The 19,258-nt window shown below is 34.3% G+C and overlaps 1 protein-coding gene across 3 annotated transcripts in view; it reads right to left on the bottom strand.

The window, feature by feature from the left end:
* Nucleotides 1–19,258, bottom strand: part of FSTL5 (follistatin like 5) — an 882,948-nt gene that overhangs the window by 466,033 nt on the left and 397,657 nt on the right. The gene's annotated exons all lie outside the window — the stretch shown is intronic.

Below are 19,258 nucleotides of genomic sequence, written 5' to 3'. Positions count from 1 at the left end.
TGGTCCATAGGGTCGCAAAGAGCTGAACACGACTGAAGTGACAGCACTCATGCACACACTCCACTCTCTTGACATAATTGTTTCAAAAGAATTTTTCTTACAAAAATATGCATGCTGATGTCTTCATAAATAACACATTGAAATGAATGTAAGTTGATAATAAATGTGATATAAAATATTGACATACATTCTATAAATACAGTCTAGAAAATACAGTATATAACATAATTTATAAATGAAAAAGCAGGTATTATTATATTAGCTAAGAACTTTTACAATATATCTTTAAAGAAAAAAATCTAACTTTAAAATTGTGGTTCATTTTGACAATTAGGCTGTGGCAGAATCTACAATTTTAAATATTTCTAAAGATTTAAAAATATATATCTGAGAAGCAGGGGATTGAAAAACAATATTTGAATTCTCATTCTCTTCCCAGACAAGATGGAAAACAATCTTTCAGAGAGATAAGATCTTATTTTTCCAAAGACATTGAAATTACTTCTGTTGTTCAGCAATTTTAGTGTTTAACAATCTTGTCAATAACTTCTTTTCTACAGCAAGATGTAAACTTTGTGCCACAGATTAAGTCAATTTTGCACCATTCTAGTCTCAGTAAGGAATAATAATTAGAATAGTTTTCATAAAAGCACAGAAATCACTGACAAAAGAGAAAAGTAATCAAGTACAGAGGGACAGGTAGCAATTTAGGTGTCTGTGAAAGCTGCCTAAGAGGGGCCTTCAAATATACATGCCCATGTGTGTGTCAGGAAGAGGGAGAAACTGATCAAAGAAGGGAAAATGAGAATAAACCATTTCAAAGCCCTTCCTGGATTTCTGTATTTGACCATGGACCTTCATATCATTTCATTTGACTGATGGGAAGAAGGATGGAGTTTGGGGTAGCTCCCTTGGGTCCATTGTTATAAGCAGAGGAGAACATGGGAAATAGAATTTAAATGCTGAACACTTTTTAGTTAATATTTGAAATTTGGGGTTTTCTTGTTGTTTAGTTGCTATTGAGGAGATACAATTTGGGGTTGTTACACTCTTCAGTTCAGTTCAGTTCAGTTCAGTCGCTCAGTCATGTCCAGCTCTTTGCGACCCCATGAATCACAGCACGCCAGGCCTCCCTGTCCATCACCAACTCCCAGAGTTCACTCAAACTCATGTCCACAGAGTCGGTGATGCCATCCAGCCATCTCATTCTCTGTCGTCCCTGTCTCCTCCCACCCCCAATCCCTCCTAGCAGCAGACTCTTTTCCAGTGAGTCAACTCGTCGCATGAGGTGGCCAAAGTATTGGAGTTTCAGCTTTAGCATCAGTCCTTCTAATTTTGACCAAATCAAGGAATACAATCATCATGTTCTTCACGAATGCTTTCATTTCACAAATTGTAAATTCCCCAGTAAGCCCAGAGATGAAGTTGTTTGCTGACAATCCAAAGCTAACAAAGATAAAAGCATTACAATTGAGGCATTCATATTCTACTGAAATGTACAATGGAAAATGAAAGTGTTAGTCGCTCAGTCATGTCTGACTCTTTGTGACCCCATGGACTGTAGCCCACAGGGCTCCTCTGTCCAGGCAAAAATACTGGAGTGGGTTGCCATTCCCTTCTCTAGGGGATCGTCCCAAACCAGAGATCAAACCCGAGTCTCCTGCATGTACAATAAACAACGATAAAATTATGGAAAATTTTGTAGAACTTAGATATTTAAGGTTACGTCTGTCACAGGTCTTTGTTAGTAATAGAAACATCTATTATGAATAATAGATTACATGTAATGCAGACTTTCCATGTGCCAGGAACTTTATATATATGTAATCAGTAAACTCTCATAACAATCCAGCATGAAGGACCTTATAATTACCACGATTTTACAGATTAAGAAGAATTAAAGCACAGAGAAATTAGGTAACTTTCGAAGTTACAAAGCTAGAGAGGAGCTCAGTGACTTTTACACCTAGCCTTTATTCTCTACTTTTTTCATCTTCTGAACTGAGTTTTAAAATGAACTTATACATGGTTTCACAAATTTGTCAAAGGATTATTTGAAAAATGAAAGGCAAATATAACAATAAACTTCAGGCAAAGTTACTGCTTAAATTACAGGTAGAGAAAAAAAGAACTTTCAAAGGGAGATAGAGAAAGGAAAAAAAAAAAAAAGGAGTACCTGAGGAATAGCAGGAAAACTATAAGAAAGTACTGAAGAAGAAGAAAAAGGGAAAAGAACTTTTCAAGAAAGAGGATGTGATGACATGCTAAACATTTCAGAGTTTAAAAAAAAAAAAGGAATAAAACATGCCCATTAGATTCCTTAACTTGGAGATACTTGTAACTTTAAAGAAACATTTTAATGAATAAGTGAAAAATTCCTATTATAATGGACTAAAAGGAGTAAAAGCAAAATAATGATTTTAAAATATTAAATATTTGTTTTCAGTCACCTAGTCGTGTCCAACTCTTTACGATCCCATGGACTGCAGATAGCCAAACCTCCCTGTCCCTCAACATCTCCCAAAGTTTGTCAAGTTCACGTGCATTGCATTGGAGATGCTATCCAGTCCTGTCACCCTCTAACGCCCTCTTCTCCTTCTGCCCTCAATCTTTCCCAGCATCAGGGGCTTTTGGTATTCAATCTTTACCACTTTTTTTTAATGAGTATCAATATGAAAAAAAAAGAAGTAGCATTATTAATGAAACAGAAGTTATTTAGAAACAAACATCAAGTATATTACTATGTCATGGCCTCATTCAAGAGTAACTTCAGGAAGGAAGCTACCTCGTTGATTTGTTTTGGTGAGTCCTTTCTCAATACTTAATCAAGAAGTGGTATTAAGTTGGTATAGGTCAGGAAAAGAAATGCTCTTCTGGAGTTACTTTCTGCTGCCAGAGACCAGTAAGAGATCTCCTCTGCTGTCCCTGTTCTAGACACTAAGATCAAGATAAATGAGGTCCCTAACTGGTGGTGCCTATACACCATCTTCCTTCCTATGAATGCAATTATACCACGGCTGTGCTGACTCTGGACTGAGTCATTCTAGGGCAGTTAAAATCCATCTGGCCTTGTGGGGCAAAGAAGGATGTGGAATCTCTGACTGCCCCCCTCCTTTTTTTTCTCATTTAAGCAATAGATTCATAATTTTACTCCAACTAAATTATTTTGTGAACAAAAACATGATTGATAACACCACATGCCCCAAACATGCATATTAATCCTATATCATTATGTGCACAAGTTCTCACATGCTTTGATTTTTTTGTAAGTTAATTTTTATTGGAGTGTAGTTGATTTACATTGTTGTGTTATTAATAGTATCTGCTGTGAAGCTAAGTGAATCAATTTTATGCATACATATATCCACTTTTTTTTAGATTATTTTCCCATGTAAGTCATTATTGAGTATTGAGTAGATTTCCTATGCTATACAATAAGTCCTAATTGGTTATCTATTATATAAATAGTAGTGTGTATATGTCAATCCCAATCTCACAATTTATCCTTCCCCCCACTTTCCCCTTGGTAGCTGTAAGTTTTTTTTTTCTACATCTGTGACTCTATGCTTTATAAATAGGTTCATTTATACCATTTATTTTAGATTCCACATATAAGCTATATTACATGATATTTGTCTTTCTCTCTCTGACTCTCTCACTTTCAAATGGGTTCACCTGTGTATTGGCAGTGCTTCTCCATGTCCCTATGGAACCAAGGATAGTTATATTTTATATATCTGATAGTACAGCCATCAGTTTTGAGTACGTGATAAGTGCTCAAAATTAGATTCTACCAATTATGCTTGATGCTAGTTTTTCAAAAGTTGCAATTTGTTCTTAACTCTTTGAAGTCACCCTTTTATCCTTCCTCCCCATCCATCAGAAAAACATACTAAAAATATTGAAATCTTATATAATAATATTGCTTGCCTCTTTTTAGCATTTCTAGTTTGAAATTGATTAATTTAATTCTAATAAAAGCTGAAATCTTAGAAATTAAAGAAGAAGATATTAAATATTTTATTATAGTATCAATTCTACCCATGTATTAGAATGCATACTGGAATTGTATTTTCCTCAATCTATTAAATAATTGCTAATAGAAACTTTTAAAGCTTTTAAATATGTAAACATATTTAAATTTATATGAAATATTTCTTAGAAAATTACTTTTCATTTATGAAATAAGGAAGGTATCAAAACTTTAGTATGGTAATTTAATATGCACTGTGAATCAAATTCAACATGGAAAACTATTATACTTAAGTGAATTGTTGAACTGTGTATTTGATGGAATTAAAATTCTTGGTTAAAAGTAGTCTGAACAACAACAACCAAAATATAATAACCTTTAACCTAAATGGAACTTCTACTAAAATGTGGAAAAATAAGGGTGTAAATTGCTTTGTATCACATAAACTTTACTGGAATGTTCTTATCTAAAATGTTTACAGTTACACATAAGATTAATATAAAACTACTATGCTTCAAATGCTAATCTACTTCTGGAAATTTACTAATGCAAATATACATGTATATACCACTTCACAACTTTGTAATTTTAAAGGGCCATGATTTTCTCATAGAGAAGGAATTTTAAAAAACAATCTATTTTCTTTTTCAGAGCAGTTTTATATTCAAGAACAAATTGAGCAGAGTACAGATTTTTCCGTATACCCTCTGGTCCTCTACATGTGCTGATTCTGTCATTATCAACATTCCCACGGTGTGGGTGGCGGGGGGAATGATGACAATACAGTGATGTATCTTTAACCTAAAAAAGTCCATAGTTTATATTAGAGTTCATTAAGTACATAGGGTACTTGGTGTTATATATTCCATGGGTTTTGACAAATGTATAATGACATATGTGCATATATATCATGTAGAATAGTTTCACTGTCTTATAGAGCCTCTGTGCTATGCCTGTTGATCTCTCCATCCTCCTCAACCTCTGACAAACACTGACCTTTCTAATTATTTCAAAAGTTCTACCTTTTTCAGACTGTTATATAGTTGGAATCACACATAACCCTAACCCTAGACCAATTCAATATGTAGCCTTCTCAGACTGGCTTCTGAGAAGCAAATACATTTTAAAGTTCCTCTGTCATGGCTTGTTAGCTCTTTTTTTTAAAATCACTGAATACACTGTCTGGATGTACCACAGTATATTTATTCATTTATCTTCTGAAGGACATCTTGTTACATTCAAGTTTTGGTAATTTTGAATAAAACTGCTGTAAACATCCCTGTCTAGGTATCTGGGTAGAGTTAAATTTTCAAATCCTTAGATTAGATCCTAAGGAGCATGTTACTGAACTGTATGTAAGAGTTTGATTAGTTTGTTTAAAAAAAAAAATAGAAAGAAAGAAAGAAAATTGCCACAATTTTTTTTTTTCCAAAGTAGCTTATATCATTTGCCTTCTCATCAGCAACGCAAGAGAGCTCCTTTTGCTCCATACCTTCACCGGCAGTCATCATTCTGATAGGAGTGTAGTGTCATCATTCTGATAGGAGTGTAGTGTCATCATTCTGATAGGAGTGTAGTGGCATCTCATTGTTTCACAGGGAATCTTAAGTGAGTGAGAGACTATATTTTACAAGAGACATTAGTCCCATTGCCTTTCCCCTGCTCTATGCACACACACAATGTGATGTGAACAATTATGATTAATATTATAAATTGTATTTACTTAAGATAAATTTACATTTTTCATTTAAGATAAAATTTTATAAATAAAATTATTATTCAATTATATTCATTAAATGTGACACACTTTGGAGCAAGTAGGCAATTTAGCTGTTACTATCCCCACTTTCTCACATCATCCTCACAAACACAATCACATAAAGTAAAAATGCAGAGAATGCTGACAGAAAATACAACAAAATAATACAGAGTGTAACCCAATGGTGATGATTATCTAAGATGTTTGGGAACTTAAATGAAAAATGTAAATTTTTCTTAAGTGAAAAAAATTTTATAAATTTTATTTATAAAATTTTATCTTAAATGAAAAATGTAAATTTATCTTAAGTAAATACAATTTATAATATTAATCATAATTGTTCAAATATATGATTTTAATGTTTAGTGAAAAGTCTTTTAAGCCATTAACTGTATAGTCAAAACCAAGAAAATATAATTTCCTTCATATGAAAAGGCACACTTCCTATAGAATGTATGATAGGTAATGCTGTCAAATAGTTTGTGAAATTATTTTCCAATTAACTATGTTTTCTGGAAACCTCTAGAAAAATATTTTGTACACACTATGTAATAAGACCTTTCATTTTTTTTACATTTTACTAATTTCTGTTGAATTTGTAGTGTATATTGCCTTAAATATTACACCACAGTTCCTACAGTTCATTTTGTATGCTATATTTTCTAGCGGTTTTTAATTTGGATTTTTATTACACAGATTTATACTGCTTCTAGGAATAAATATATATAAAACATATTCTTTAACTTTTAAAGAATTTGATAAAAATTATTTTAAAATTTAACCTTTACAAAAAGTATAACTGTCACTGGGTCAGAGTCAAAACTGACTCACATAACTCCACTAAAAGCAGGACTGATAGTACTTCTGAACACTAAATAATCATAGCACTCAAATAGGTGGTTTTCAATGAAAATTTTATTGATCTTACAGAAGATAAACTATTTATATCTGTGAAGCCACAAGGATACAATGATTTTAATCCAGTATTTACACAGGAATTATCATGTGCTGGCACTGTATAAGTACTTTACAGATAATTCATTTAATCTTTAAAATGATCATGCGAAGTAATTACAAAGATGATACTATCTCCTTGAAACATATTAATAATAAGCCCAATGACAGGCTTGACATTTGACTTTACATGAAAGATGTAGAGACTTCTGACACTAGAATTGTAAGCACATCATTTAGAAATTAACCAAGACATATCTCATGAGGTATAGATGAGGCACAAGATACATCTATTTGTGTCTTAAGAAGACATTGTTTTTAATTATTATTCCGTTCCGTTCCGTTGCTCAGTCGTGTCCGACTCTATGCGACCCCGTGGACTGTAGCCTACCAGGCTTCTCCGTCCATGGGATTCTCCAGGCAAGAATACTGGAGTGGGTTACCGTTTCCTTCTCCAGGGTATCTTCCCGACCCAGGGATCGAATCCGGGTCTCCCGCATTGGAGGCAGACGCTTTAACCTCTGAGCCACCAGGGAAGCCCTTTAAGTTATTCTACAAATTCATGTGAAATTCAAGAATTTACAATCTTCCGATGACTGCCTGCATACATATAATCTGTTATGAATTTCAATAATAAATCATGTGCTTTCTCTCTTCTATATTGAGACAGAGCGGTCTTGGTTGGTAAGATTTTTAATTTCCCCAACAATCTTTAGGGATGTTATGTAACAATGACAGAAATGACTCCCCAAGCCTGTCTAAACATTATGATTTTTTAAGCACCTAATAAAATAACTTCAAAAATATCAATCAAATGGTGATATAATTACCAGGAAAATCACAATGATAGAGAAACACTGTAATATTTCTAGATAGAAAATGCAGATCAAGAAGTCATTAAGCATAGTACCTTCATCTAGAGCAAATCCAGAAATGTACTCTTGTAGGAAAATAATATTTTTTAAGAATCAAGTTTAATACTAAATTTATATACATTAAAGTTTGAAGTTGAGTTCATTTCATGAAGTTCATAGTTTGGTATTAAAAGTTCCAAGTTACTAGCATAGTCATATGTCTTTTTGTGGTCACTAAAATATCTTATTTAGTCAAGATTTCATAGGTCTTGTTTCCTAAAATATATTTCTCTTTGTCTCATTTATCAGAAAAAAATTCAAAAGTGATATTAAAAATAGAAATTCTTCTGTTGTTTCTATTTTATATATTTACTATGTAGCCTATTCATTCTTTTCCATCAAGGAAAGAAAAGATAATATTCATGACTGGGCATCAACCCCTGGCTGTCTTTATCCTAATAAATTTAACATAAAGAAATAATATTTCCAAAATACTACTTTTGGAAATTAGTATTCTAATGATTGGTAAATATTCAAATGCCACTATACACTAAACATTACAATAGTAACATATATATTATTGATGTTGCTATTTGGTGTTATGATAGTTATTTTCATGCAAGTTTAATATTGAAGTGAGTTACTGTATGTAACACTTCATGCCCAAGATTAGCTCAAGATGACAGAATAGAAGGACATGTGCTCACCCCTTCTTGTGAAAGCACAAAAATTATAACTAACTGTTGAATAACCATTGATGAATAAATGTTGGAACCTACCAGAAAAGATACCACACACTTCCCAGAAAGTAGAAGCCATAAGATGGTAGGAAGAGCACAAACATGATAGTATCAAATTCCATACCTGCTGGATGGGCAACCCATAACCTGGAAAGCAGTTATACCACAGAAGTTGTCCCACTGCAGTGACGGTTCAGAGTTCCAAGTCTTGTTACACCAAGACCCAGGGGAAAAGAGCAGTGACCCCAAAAGTAATTGGGTCAGACCTACCTGCAGGTGTATGAGGGTATCCTTCAGAGGAGAAGGTATGCCTGGGGCTCACTGTGGGGCAAAGACTCTGGCAGCAGAAGTTCTGGGAAGTACTCATTGGTGTCAGCCCTTCCAAAGGCTGCCATTAGCTGCATCATACAACCTATACCCTCCAGTACTGGGTTGCCTCAGTCCAAACAACCAACAGGGAGGGAAAACAGTTCTAATCATCAGCAAGCAAGTGGATTAAAGTTTTACTGAGTATGGCCATTCCTAGCAGGGAGATAAGACCCAAATCTACTCCCCAACTGCCCCGCCCCACCACCAATTGCTTCCATCAGGAATCTTCCTCAAGTCACTTAGATAGACTCGCCAACCAGAGAGCAGATAGCAGAAGCAAGAAGAGCTACAATCCTGCAGCTTGTGGAAAGAAAACCACAATCACAGAAAGTTAGACAAAATTAAATGGCAAAGGATTATGTCCTAGATGAGGGAACAAGATAAAAACCCAGGAAAACAGCTACAGGAGGTAGATACAGGCAACATTCTAGAAAAAGAAAATAGAATAATGACAATGAAGATGATCCAGGATTTCAGAAAAAGAATGGAGGCAAGTATCAGGAAGATGCAAGAAATGTTCAACAAAGACCTAGAAGAACTAAAGAACACGCAAACAGAGATGAGTAATACAATAACTGAAAAGAAAAAATACATTAGAAGTAATCAATAATGGAATACTGAGGTAGAGTGGATAAGTGAGCTGGTAGACAGAATGGTGGAAATCACCGTCTTAGAACCAAATAAAAGAAAAAAAAAGAATAAAAAGAAATGAAGACAACCTTAAGACTTCTAGGAAAATATTAATTGCACCAGCTTTCACATTATAGGGGTTCCAAAAGGATAAAAGAGAGAAAAAGGACCTGAGAAAGTATTTGAAGACATAATAGCTAAAAACTCCCTTAACCTGGGAAAGGAAAAAGTCAACCAAGTTCAGGAAGTGCAGAGAGCTCCAGGCAGGATAAACCCAAGACGGAACACATAACAACTCAGAGTAATCAAATTGACAAAAATTAAAGAGAAAGAACAAATGTTAAAAGTAACAGGGCAAAAATAACAAATAGCATACAAGGGAACTCTTATAAGGTTATCAGCTGATTACTCAACAGAAACTCTGCAAGCCAGAAGGTAGTGTCACTATAATACACTCCGTTCCATTCCGTTGCTCAGTCGTGTCCGACTCTTTGCGACCCCATGGACTGTAGCCTACCAGACTTCTCTGTCCATGGGATTCTCCAGGCAAGAATACTGGAGTGGGTTACCGTTTCCTTCTCCAGGGGATCTTCCCGACCCAGGGATCGAACCTGGGTCTCCCGCATTGGAGGCAGATGCTTTAACCTCTGAGCCACCATACACTCCACACACACACAAAGCAACCCAAACACACTACAGATGATTATCAAGCCACAAGAGAACAAAAAAGGAAGAGAAGAAAAATACCTACAAAAATAAATCCCAAACAATTCAGAAAGTGTCAATAGAAACATATGTATCAATAGTTACCTTAAATGTAAATGAAGTAAACCCTCCGATCAAAAGACACAGACTGGCTGAATGGATACAAAAATAAGACCCAAATATATGCTGTCTACAAGAGACTCACTTCAGACCTGGGAACACATAGAGACTGAAAGTGAGGAGATGGAAATTAGAAGACAGATGGAGTAACAATACTAACATCAGACAAAATAGACTTTAACACAAAGACTGTCATAAGAGACAAAGAAGGACATTCACAAAGTGAGCCTTGGAAAATTTATGAAAATCAAAATCATAGCACAAGATCAACCCAAGAGAAAGATATAACAGCTGTAAATATATATGCATCTGACAACAAAGCAACTCAGTATAAGTCAAATACTAATAGCCATAATGGGAGAAATTGACAGCAGCATAATATTAGTGGGAGACTTGAACATTCCACTTGCATCAATGGACAGATTATCCAGACAGAAAATCAATAAGGAAACACAGGTCTTAAATGATACATCAAAGGAGATGGACTTAATTGATATTTAAAAGAGCATTGCATCCAAAATCATCAGAATACACATTCATCTCAAGTGCACGTGGTACATTAAGATTCTCTAGGATTTGACTACAAGCTGGGCCACAAAGTGAACCTTGGTAAATTTGAGGGAATCAAAATCATGTAAAGCATCTTTTTCTGACCACAGCACTAGGAGATTAGAAATCAACTGCAAGAAAAAATAACGCAAAAAACACATGAAGGCTAAACAATACTCTACTAATCAACCAACAGATCACTGAAGAAATCAAAAAGGAAATGAAAAAATGCCTAGAGACAAAATGAAAATAAAAGCACAATGATCAAAAAACTATGGGGTGCAGCAAAAGCAGTTCTAAGAGGGAAGTTTATAGAGATACAATCTTACTTCAGGAAACCAGAAGAAATCTCAAATAAACAATCCAACCTTACAACATAAGAAACTAGAGAAAGAGGAAAAAACAAAAGCTAAAGTTAGTAGAAGGGTGTAAATCAAAAGATCAAAGCAGAAATAAATGAAATAGAGACAAAGAAAATAATAGCAAAGGTTAATGAAACCAAAGGATGTTTCTTTTAAATGATGAACAAAATTGATAAATCTTTAGCCAGACTCATTAAGAAGATAAAGGAGATGACTCAAATCAATAAAATTAGAAATGAAAAATAAGTTACACTGACACTTCAGAAATACAAAGAATCATAAGGGACTAGTACAAGCAACTGTATGCTAATAAAATGGACAACCTGGAAGAAATAGAAAATATGAACAGACTAATCACAAACTCTGAAATTGAAACTGTGATTTAAAAATCTCAACAAACAAAAGTCCAGGAACCGATGGCTTCACAGGCAAATTCTATTATGTATTTAGGGAAGAACTAACATCTATCTTTCTGAAACAGTTTCATTCTGTGAGACCACCATAACCCTGATACCAAAACTCAACAAAGATATCACCAAAAAGAAAACTACAGACCAATATCACTGATGAACATAGACATAAAAATCATGGTCCCAAAGGATACATGCAGCCCAATGTTCATTGCAACACTGTTTACAACAGCCAAGACATGGAAACTACTTAAGTGTCCACTGACAGAAAATGGATAAAAAAAAAGTAATACATATATACAATGAAATATTACTTAGTCATTGAAAAGGAAAGAAATGGTGCCATTTGTAGCAGCATGGACAATATAGAGATCAACATACTTGGGTGATGTAAGTCAGACAGAGAAAAACAAATATTTAATGATATTACTTACAAGCAGAATCTAAACAGAAATGATACAAATGAACTTATGAAACAGAAAGAGATCCACAGACTTAGGGTGATCTTACAGTTACCAGTGGGGAAGGGATAGTTAGGGGGTTGGGGATGGACATGTACACACTACTGTATTTAAACTGGATAATCAACAGACCTACTATATAGCACTAGAACTCTACTCAATATTTTGTAACAATATAAGTGGGAAAATAATTTGAAAAATAGATGTACAACTGAATCACTTTGCTGAACACCTGAAACTATTATAACACTGTTAATCAACCAATTATCCACTGATATAAAATTAAAAAGTTTATATATATATATATATATATATATATAGCTTGGTTTTGGGAGGAGATCTTTTGTCTGTACTTTATGTAGGTAGAGCAACATCACTTTATTGGATTTTTCTATCTCAGTACAATAATTTATTTGACTAAATGTAACATATAAGAAACCATGTCCCTGGGGTAGTCACTATGTGTTGTAATATCTTTTTTCTAAGCACTGGTGAGCTTCAGGAGACACTGTCCAATGAGAATCCTTTGCTAATATACATTTTGATTGTTCATGTCATGGATGCCAGCATTAATTGCCTTCTCACTCACTGAGAAGCCATCACATAAACACAAATGATTCTACCAATTATGGCAAGCCACTCCAGTCCTCTTGCCTAGAAAATCCCATGGACGGAGGAGCCTGGTAGGCTGCAATCCATGGGGTTGCTAAGGGTCGGACACAACTGAGGGACTTCACTTTCACTTTTCACTTTCACACATTGGAGAAGGAAATGGCAACCCACTACAGTGTTCTTGCCTGGAGAATCCAAGGGATGGGGGAGCCTGGTGGGCTTCCGTCTATGGGGTCACACAGTGTCGGACACAACTGAAGTGACTTAGTAGCAGTAGCAGGAAAGGATAATTCATTGCTTGAAAAATTCAATCATCAACATAAGACTTATTTAACTAGACATGTATCTGCCATTTTCTACTATGTAAGTATTCTTCAAAATATTTCCAAAATGGACTCCTATTTTTGTCCGTAATTTCATCAACTAAAAAATACTATATGTTGAGAACATTTGGTCATATATTGCCTACATGCAATGTTCATTGTTTTGTTCTCTGGAAGATTATAAATGTTAACTTTAATTCCTCAATATTATATATATCATAAAAATATGATGTGATTGACATTTTATTTTCATTTACACATTTTTAGTCACACACAATAAGTAAATCATTCACTTTCTTGTGGGTACTCATCATGCTTTACTGATAGCTCATCAATATCTTGACCAAAGATTTATAAGAAATAGAAAAGGCAGAGGACAAATGATATAAAGGATGTGAATAGGAGGACATGGAATAATTAATACTGGAAAATGTCTACTTGAAGTATAGACTGTATGTGTCATCTAGAAATTGGGCTTATGAAATCATGGGCAAATAAATTAGAGGAAATAATAAATTTATCATTTTTAAAAATAGAAAAAATTGTTTCTTCATTATAGTTCCTTGGAGACTTTTAACAAGCCATTGTAAATATTAGAAAAAACAAGAATTTCTTGATGTTATTATTATTATAAAAATTTTGAAACAAGTTTTTCACCAACAAAAATGAAAAATAGTCATGTGTTTGACACAAAAATAGGTCAGATCTGATTAACAGACAAATGATGACTCCCTAATTAGGTTATAGGCAAACATTTTCCATAAATTCATTATCTAATCTTGTTCATGTAAGGTAAAATTTATATTATATTATAGCTATAATTAATAGCCATTTAGCAGTCTTGATAAAGTATATTTTGAAAACCTCCCAGAAATTGAGAAAATTAATAGTCCTAGTGAGTGAATAAAAATAATTTTGTAAGCTGAGTTTTTCCCCATCACTCCATAAATAATTGCCTTTTAAAAAGAGGAAAAAAAACAAAACAAAACCAGACCTGAGGCAGAATCTAATGAAATTGTCAGTAAATCACCAATTTAAAAGTAATTCACAGCAGTGGATCACTGTATGATTTTTAGCACATAACCTAAAAGGGGTTCAAAGAATTGATTGACCTATTTGGTCAGAGTCCAGTCAAAAATTAAAATCAAATTAGATATTTGAAACAGAAGATTTAATATAGGCAATTAGTTTCACTGTTGTTAAAACTGGTAAGGTGAAAGAAAAGAACTTGTAACTCAGAAGAACTGGGGAAAGCAGCTATGACTTCAAGGGTTGGGGGAATTAACTTTTAAATGAGATGAGTTTGAGAAAATTGTGGAATATCCTGGTAGAAGCTTCAAAGAGAGTAAAGGAAACATAGTTATAGTGCAAAAGCTCTATAGTTCATAAGAAAGGAACAATTTGATGAATTGGATTTGTGTCAACGGCAAATGCATGGAAGCTGAAGTCTGAATGATAAGGAGAGCATTTGTAAAGGGTAAAGTCAAGATGATTGTGGTCAAAACATGACTGTGGGCATTTTTTTAGGAATAGTAAGACACAGACAAGTTAAAAAGAGAGTGAAAGCATTGACTAGTGTGATGGAAGAAGAGATGATGATATTTTTATCACACACCTTTGTGTGTTAAACCAATTTCTTAACAAGGGGAAAATATTGAATAACGGTAACTGAAGGTGGGGGCCCAGCTGCTTACTGCTCAAAAGCAATAAAGAGGCAAAGTTGGTGGAAAGGAAAATTTGCTTTGAGGCCATCAACTGAGGCAGGATGGGGTGTTGATGGACTCTTGTCCAAAGGCTGACTCTCCAAACCCTGGCAATCAGTGGGCAAGCACTTTTGTAGATGGAGAGAGGGAGCTATGTGCAGAAATAGTAGTCAGTTCTGATAGTCATCTTTAAATTGGTCATTTGGTGATCTGATCAGCATCATATTGTTATCTTGATTGTTTTAAGTACAGTTAGTCTTTAGTTCCAGGGTTGGTTTGTTTCCATTTCTTCAAGTTCCAGTTTCAGAATTGTGGCTATGTGATGGCTATAGTCTGATAAGCATATATTTAAATTCTTCCATCTGATAGGAGTTTTAGTATCTAAAAAACATCTCAAAAGCTATGACTCAGAATATTATCTATAGCCCCCAAAGGGGAACTAAAGGTTTTTGACTTAATTTAATGGCTCAGCTATTATTATTTCTCCTGTTTGCCTGTTTTGCTTTTCTTCTATATTTTCTCACTTCTCTGATTAAACTTATTATTTGGCTAAAGTTTTACTACAGGCAAAAGGCAGGCTGAAGATAGGAGGGGCAAGGACCATAGGGTCCTGCTACATTTCATAACTGCAGCAAATTAATTGAAAGAATATGAAGATGAGGATGTTGCCTTTCTGTGAAATGCAAAATTTTCTATGAAATACAGCTGACATCTTGATTTTTACCACATGCATGAAGTAAAGTGCTAGTCGCACAGTAGTGTCTGACTCTTTGCAACCCCATGGACTGTAGCACGCCACACTCCTCTGTCCATGGAATTTCCCAGACAAGAATGCTAGAGTGGGTAGCCATTCCCTTCTCCAGAGGATCTGCCCAACCCAGGGATCAAACCCAGCAATATTCATGGATGTGTGTGTAAATGTGTGTAAATAAAGCAAAGTCTGTGATTATATTAATATGAATAAGAACAGTGTGTGTAGAGATATATTTCTTTGATTTGGCTTTAGCTCAGTTGATAAAGAATCTACCTGCAATTCAGGAGATCCCAGTTTGACTCCTGTGTTGGAAGGATCCCCTGGAGGAGGGATGGGCTACCCACTCCGTTATTTCTGGGCTTTCCGATTGACTCAGATGGTAAAGAATCTCCAGTATTCTTGTCTGGAGAATCCCAGGGACAGAAGGCCACAGTCCATGGGATTTTAGAGTCGGACACGATTGAGCAAGTAAAGCACAGCGCATAAAAGTTCAAGATAATGTTACAGAAGGAAAAGTTCTTTCTTCATCAAACTGACTTTTATTAAGCTGATTTTGCTACAATCTAAAAGCATGAACCTTTAATATGTTACCATAAAAATCATTAATCAGAAAGTATGAGATTTTTAAAATCAATAGAAAGATATAAAACTCTAATTTTCACCTTATAAATAAATAGCAGAAGAGAACGACTTAAGTATTTCTCATTTCTGTGCATTCTTTCAGTTGAAAATGAATTGCAATTCCTCTCATTTTAGTCACTCATTTTTACCAGTGAATTGTTAAATTACTTAATAAACATTTTAAGATAATGTCCAGTTTTCTAGTTTCTGGAGAAAGAAAAAGAAATCAAGATTTTGCCTTTATATACACTCTAAAATTCATGCTAATTTATTTTCTTGGTTAAACTACTTGATATGAGCAGTGGACATAAAAACATCCTCTCTTTGAAGATAATACATTAATGTTCATATGCCTATATTTATATATAATCCTGTGTATACTAATGCAAAATATAAAATGGTTTTAATGAGATGTATTTTCTTCAACTAAATTTATTTCTTCTTGGCTCTATAATTAAAAAAATTAGAGTAGCTTATATAATTTTTTAAAGATGAATATTTATTCAAGGTTATAAAATTTGTGTCTAAAGGTTTTCACTTTCTGAGATTTGAATGTCATTTAGGCCACATAGTGAATTACACTATAGTTTGGTAAATAAGTTTGGAATAAACAAAGGCATTATTAGGTGTTTCCAATGGAAAGATACTCATAATTTATAAATGACTTTCTGGATTATTTTACTTTAGCCTTTCATTGCCTTTGAAGTATTTTAGTACTTTATAAATTTCAGACAACTGATACCAATGGAAAATAATTCTTCTCTATGAAGAATTATTGCAAATGAATTCTGACTGGAAGAGATTCAGTTGATTTCTATCCCCTTTAAAAGGGACTTCCCTGGCAGCTCAGATGGTGAAGAATCTGCCTGCAATGCAAGAGGCTCAGGTTCAATCCCTGGGTCTGGAAGATCCCCTGGAGAAGGGAATGAATGGCTACCCACTCCAGTATTCTTACCTGGAGAACTCCATGGACAGAGGAGCCTCACAAACAGGAGCCTGGCATGGGCTCACAGAGTCAGACATGACTTAGTGACTAACTTTAGGTGGAAAAAGGCCAGGTTAATGTCTATTTGTTAATGTAAACAACTGTTTAGATTAGCCCATATAAATATATTGTTGTTTAGCCCATATAAATATATGGCTCTTTAACTTTGAGCTGATTATAAATCTGCCTAGTTCCCATGTAAACAATGAACTAATTAAATATTTAACACTATTAAATTTATATTTGCAAGAAAGTCATCATTTTGCTTTGAAAAATTATCCTTGGGACTTCTCTTGTGGTCCAGTGGCTATGACTCCACATTTCCAATGCAGAGGGCCCAAGTTCGATCCCTGGTCAGGGAACTAGATCCCACATGCTGAACAAAAAGATCTTAAATGTCAAAGTGAAGATCAAAGATCCTGCATGCCACAACTAAAACCCAGTAAAGTCAAATAATAAATATAAATAAATGATTTAACAAGAAAAAACATCCTTTAACAGTCTAAATAGCTGATTCTTATTTCTTAGAAGACAAGATGGCCTAATACAGACTCAAAGTTCTTTTGATTGTTTCAGATATAAGTGATGAAATATCACTTAAGATAGATGAATGAGTACATATAAGCAGATTTAAACATACTTCCTGCACTTTAAGCAAAGAATATAACAAGAAAGTATTATAAATAACAAACTTACAGAACACAGTTTTAATTTTTCCATTCTGTTACTACAGGAAATATGCTTTAAAAAAATAGAACCCATTAACCAAATTAACTCTTGACCTTTCTAAAGCAAATCTCCTGTATTTCTTATACCAGTTTACTTTTAAAAGATAGTACTTTTATTATTTTTATTCATTGCAACATCCTTTCAAGGAGAAAATTGTTTCAGTCACTAAGTCATGTCTGACCCTTTTGTGACCTGATGGACTGTAGCCCTTTGTTCATGGGATTTCCCAGGCAATAATATTGGAGTGCACTGTCATTTTATTCTCCAGGGGATTTTCATAAGCCAGGGATGAAACCTGCTTCTCTTGCTTTGGCAGCCAGATTCGTTACCACTGGGCCGTTGGGGAAGCCCAAGGAGAAAACAACACTTTTTTATTGTGGTATAATGAAATAATACCAAAAAAAAAAAAAAAAAGACTATCTATTATTTTTTGAAGACACACAACTTAGATTTTTTGTATTCAAAAGAATTTTCAAATTGTTGTGCATTTCTAACAGGCTCCTTTAGACTTTAGTTCTCCTTCTAGTGAATTAAGAAGGCACTCACCTAAGTGGAGATGACTCTGGATACAAAACTTAGCAAACAACTATTGCCCTTGTGGAAAGAGGAGAACACTGGTGAATACAACCTATCATGGAAGGAAGAAAGCTCTTACTGGTGAAGATACCCCACCTAGGGTGTCTGGCTTAAAAAGTGAGGTGGAAGCTTGATTTCAGCCCCACTCATGGCCTTGATCCACTACTTTTGTGCCATGAACAGCTGATGGCAACCTTGCCTGTATACTTTTGTTCCAGGCATCATTTTTTATTTCACTTTGAATAAGCTAACCATTCCATTATAAATTTTAAAAAGGACCTTTTACATGAAAAAAAAACACCTCTATTTTTATACCATTAGTTATATCAATTTATCATAGTGTTTCATATCTTATGTAAAGATGTCAGCCAATAATATTTAATAATGATAAAAGTACTATGAAAATGCTACCATTAATAGCTATCTGATTGTAGGAAAACCAAAAATATAGTTCAAAGAAAATGGTATCACTATTTAGTCAATAGCAGCTCTACTAAAGGATGGATTCTTTTCATATTTTGCATTTTCCTCCTTCATAGCATACACTTTATACCAACTTTCTGAGTCACTACTCTGATGCTACTGTCTGATGCCTGCTCTTATCTAGCCTTGGCACCATAAGGAACAGACAGGACTTGGGCTGGTACCCAATACTTGAGTCAGGACCACGTCTCTAGTACAGTTCATTCTTCTTGGAATTCTGCCAGGTTGAGAGAAACTAAATAGAAAATATGTGAGGCATGATCTGAATTTCTATTGTATGCTAATTATCCTTCAAACCATCCTTAAATGATCTTTCCCAGACTTGGTCTCAGGAAAGCAAAGAAAAATTGGACAGTTGATTGTGGAAAGATGACAATCAATTTAAAAGTTCCAGGAAGTATGGCTTTTTAACTAGACCAAGGAAGATTGGAAAACATAGAAGAAAAAAACATGCAAACAGAAAATATGTGAGGAGGGAAAAGAGAGAGATTATATCACACTGAGGAATGGATTTACTTCACAAATAATTTCTTCTTCCTCTGTTAATTGCAAGGAATTGTCAAAGATCAATTGGAGAGAATTAGTA

Source organism: Moschus berezovskii, chromosome 19 (assembly GCF_049115385.1).
Source record: "Moschus berezovskii isolate FMDL1 chromosome 19, NW_MosBer_1.0, whole genome shotgun sequence".
NCBI classification, from domain to species: Eukaryota; Metazoa; Chordata; class Mammalia; order Artiodactyla; family Moschidae; genus Moschus; species Moschus berezovskii.
Note: the sequence above shows the minus strand (reverse complement) of the source record. Positions and strands in the feature narration are given on the sequence as shown.